Genomic DNA, 4,149 nt, shown 5'->3' on the forward strand with positions numbered 1-4,149 from the left:
GTTATGGACTGGGTGGTTAGGTTATGGACTTAAAATTAATGAGTCACATTTTCTTTACCTTACAAGATATTAAGTTAGTCTGCCACAGTTGGGTGGATGCTAGTTGAAGATATAATACTCCTGAAGCAGAGACACAGGACAGTTACCATTAGCCAGGACAGCAACATTTTTTGGTGCCATTTATATATAGTAACACCAAAAAGGTGACACTTATTCAATGGGTTGTGTTATAGATGAAGAACCCTGAGTTCACGGAACCCAAATCTTTTATAACGGGAAGTAAGTTTGCCTACCCTTTGCTCCACAGGGAGGCACTCTTTACCTTTTAAGGCTCTTTGCTATACAAGCACCTTAAATATAGCCTGGAACAAAGTGCAGTTTGTGCCTTATCATGCAAAGACATGCAGAAATAAGAGAAACTCTGGCGAATGATCTTACAGAAAGTATGGCGTGAGAGATGGCAAGGACTTGGGATTTCAGCCTGTGTAGAGGGATGTCAGGCTTCCCTGGCGGCTCAGTGGTAAAGACTCTACCAGCCAATGCAGGAGACGCAGGAGACCTAGGCTCCATCCTTGGGTCAGGCAGATCCCCTGGAGAAGGGAATGGCAACCCACTCCAGTATTCTTGCCTGGAGAATTCCATAGATGGAGGAGCTTCGCGGGCTATGGTCCATGGGGTCTCAAAGAGTCAGACATGACTGAAGTGACTGAGCACATATACACGCAGAGAGGTATGCTGTCGTAGGGTTTTGAGGAAAAGTGGGACATGTTCATTTATATTTTCAAAGAATCACTCTGCTTCTGTATAGAGATTGAACTGTACGGAGGGGGGAAAGCTGTATGGAGGAAAGAGAGCAGTTAGGAAGATATTAAAATATGCCAGTCAGTGATAATGATGATTAATTTAGTGGTGGAGGTAGGGATAAGTGATCATATTGACAGTTTGGCTGGCAGAACCCACTGGATTTTTCTGGCAGGTGGGGTCAAATTTGGGAAGAAAAGAGCAGTTAAATGGGACTTTTATGCTTTCGTCTGATCCACTGAATGCATGATGGTTCTATTTACTGGAGTGGATAACCTTGGGGTAGAATTAAGTTGCTGTTTAGTCACTAAGCCGTGTCCAACTCTTGCGACTTCCTGGACTATAGCCTGCCAGGCTCTTCTCTTCATGATATTTCCCAGGCAAGAATACTGGAGTGGGTTACCATTTCCTCCTCCAGGGGATCTTCCCCACTCAGGGATGGAACCCGCGTCTCTTGCTGCTCCTGCGCTGGCAGATGGTAAACACTGAGCTACCAGGGAAGCCCAAATTAGGCTGGGGAAACATCATCCAGAACACTGTTTGGTGTTATATGAAAGGAGAAAAGGTTAGTGCTCCCTTGACAGAGATGCACGAGGCCCTTGGCCTGACAGCACGCGTATGGTTGAGGCATTTCCAGGTACTTTGTAGCATCTAACCACTGTTTTGGGGACTGATAAACTGATTTGCAGGACAGGAATAGAGATGCAGACATTGAGAATGGACTTGTGGACACAGCAGGGGAAGGAGAGAGTGGGACGAATTGAGAGAGTAGCATTGATATATATCCACTGCCATGTGTACAATAGATAGCTAGCGAAAGCTGCTATATAGTGCAGAGAGCTCAGCTCGGTGCTCTGATAAGTTAGAGGGGTGGGTTCGGGGAGTGGGAGCGAGACTTAAAAGGGAGGGGATATATGTATACATATGGTTGATTTTTACAGCAGAAACTAACACAGTATTATAAAGCAATTATATTCCAGTTAAAAAAGAATACAGTTGACAGCCAGGAGTGTTGCAGGGGACATCACTGGGTATAGAAATCAGTGGTCATGAAGAGATGAAATCTGGAGATGAACTATTGACTCCCAAATGTTATATTTGTCATTTAAAGTCCTGAGACTTCATAAGAAACATTGGAATAGAGTATAAATAGAAAATGAAGTCAAAATACTGAACCCTGGTGTCCTTCTGCCATTTGGGGGTCAGAAAGAAGAGGACTCAGCAAATGAGAGGAAAAGTCAGGAGACAACTTGACCTTGTGTGCATGCGTGCTCAGTTGTGTCCAACTCTTTGCAACCCCATGGACCCCACCTCTGCCCATAGAATTGTCCAGGTAAGAATACTGGAGTGGGTTGCCATTTCCTACTCCAGGGGATTTTCCTGGCCCTGGGTAAGTAAAACTGATGGTGAAGGTAATAAGGGTGGTCCCAACACTAGTTGGGGGTCTGTCTTTGTTTAGAAAATACAAATTCCAAAATAACTTTGAGTCCCTTGGCATGTAAATTGCAGATAGAATGATTGCTAGTCTGCTGTTCATGCAAGTTAATCAGGGATTTGGAAGGGTGGAGGTGCAGCGGGAGAGTTTTGGTGAAGGGACTGGAATAAGGGGAAAGTAGATGACTGGACAACATGGTGAGGTGGCTGGAGAACTTGTAGATTTTATTTTAGTTGCTAGGAAATAAATCCACCTGTTTGCCCAAGCCTTTAGTAATTTTTACTACATAGGAATGTTTTTGGCATCTGTGTGTGTTGATGTGTGTGAGAACTAAGTTGTCTGCATCTGATGCAGAGTGGAGGGGAGGGGTAAAAGAAGCCACAAGTTTAAAGAGAGGAGTATTGATCTATATTGATATTGTATTGATCTATAGAGTCTTGAAGCTAGAATTGAGAAGGGCAGAGAAGTCAGAGGGATTGCAGAAACCTTCTGGTCAGAAAACGAGCTGGCATCTAGGTTACACTTATGCGACCAAGTAGCTGCTTGATTCTCCCATCATATTAACCACTTTGGTCTAGGACCTCTTGCCCCTTAACTTTTAGTATTCATGCTGATTTTCATAATCGCTTGGACTCTCAGTCCTGGCTGCTACTGGACAAGACCATTGTGCTGTCAGCCTCTCTCTGGCCTTGCCCTTTACTTCTGAAACAGGTCAAGTGAGACTGCTGGGTATTTCAAGTACAAATAATTACATTGAATAAGGAGGTTGCCTTCTCCGAAGCCAGGAAGAATGTATCTTTATGGTTTCAGCTGCCAAGTTTTCAAAACAGTTTTTCCCTTGCTTCTGGTTTCTTTTTTTTTTTGGTAGATGGTGGTAATTAATTCTTCTTATCACTTATACAAACTAACTCCATATTTGAGGCAAAACTTGTTCTTTCTAAAAGGAGGTTTTGACAAGCCCCTACTATCTTTTAGATAACGGCTAGTTGATTGTGTTTTTGATAGACTCTGAGTCCTGGTTCCAATATTTGAATATCAGAGTAACACAGAGACATTAAAAAAAAAACAATTGTGTTGAAGTAACAGCAGCGACAAAAAAACTAGCTTTATAAATTGAATCTTCCAAACTCTCCAACAGTCTCTTATGAATTGTTAGATTAGGTAGTGCTATTCCTCTGCTCTGCGCCTGACTTTGTCCTTCTTTAACTCTCTCTAATCTCTCCCTCCCTCCCTGTCCTTCTTTTATTCCTAAATGTACCCCCCATAAACCCCAAAGCTGAAAAAAAAAATACATGGAACCACCATTGAATCTGAGTCCAAATCTCATCTAAGTTCAAATCTAAACATTAGCACCTCCCATCTTTGTGAGCTTCTCAAGGCAGCTTTTCTGTCTTGATTCCCTTTCCCATCCTTTCATATGGGGGTTACTGTGTCACTTAGGGCTGTTGGGGAAATTAAAATATTGGGTTGGCCAAAAAGTTCATTTGGGTTTTTCTATACCATCTTATGGAAAAGCCTGAACGAACTTTTTGGCCAACCTAGTTGATGATAAATGCAAAGTGATTACAACAATGCCTAACATAGAAGCACTCAGTAAATGCTAAAGTTTGTTATCCTTCAAAGAGACTTATATTTAAATAAGAAACTGGAAAAAGAAAATGTTTTGTAATGATGTCCTTTTGTACAGAAGAACCTGGAGCTGGGAGAAAGATTTTTGAATTTGAAGGATGGAGAGGAAAGGAGACGAACATAAGACCTGTGTTCTCTGAGCTAATTCAGAAAAGGTTGTACTGGTTGGTTTCTTTTCTAGTTGCTCCTCATCTGTGTATCTCTGTCATTTAGATGCTATTGAAAAGGCATGTGCTTTGATACTTGCAGGCCTGCTACTGGTCTTGAAACTAACAGTGACTTTG

At 42.2% G+C, this 4,149-nt stretch overlaps 1 non-coding gene across 1 annotated transcript; it reads left to right on the plus strand.

Moving 5' to 3' along the window:
- The first annotated feature begins 1,344 nt into the window (after nt 1–1,344).
- Nucleotides 1,345–1,468, plus strand: LOC122441152. Its single transcript, XR_006269283.1, has one exon. It is a non-coding gene; the product is annotated as a U6atac minor spliceosomal RNA (small nuclear RNA).
- Nucleotides 1,469–4,149: the final 2,681 nt, after the last annotated feature.

This window comes from Cervus canadensis, chromosome 4, assembly GCF_019320065.1.
Source record: "Cervus canadensis isolate Bull #8, Minnesota chromosome 4, ASM1932006v1, whole genome shotgun sequence".
Taxonomy (NCBI): Eukaryota; Metazoa; Chordata; class Mammalia; order Artiodactyla; family Cervidae; genus Cervus; species Cervus canadensis.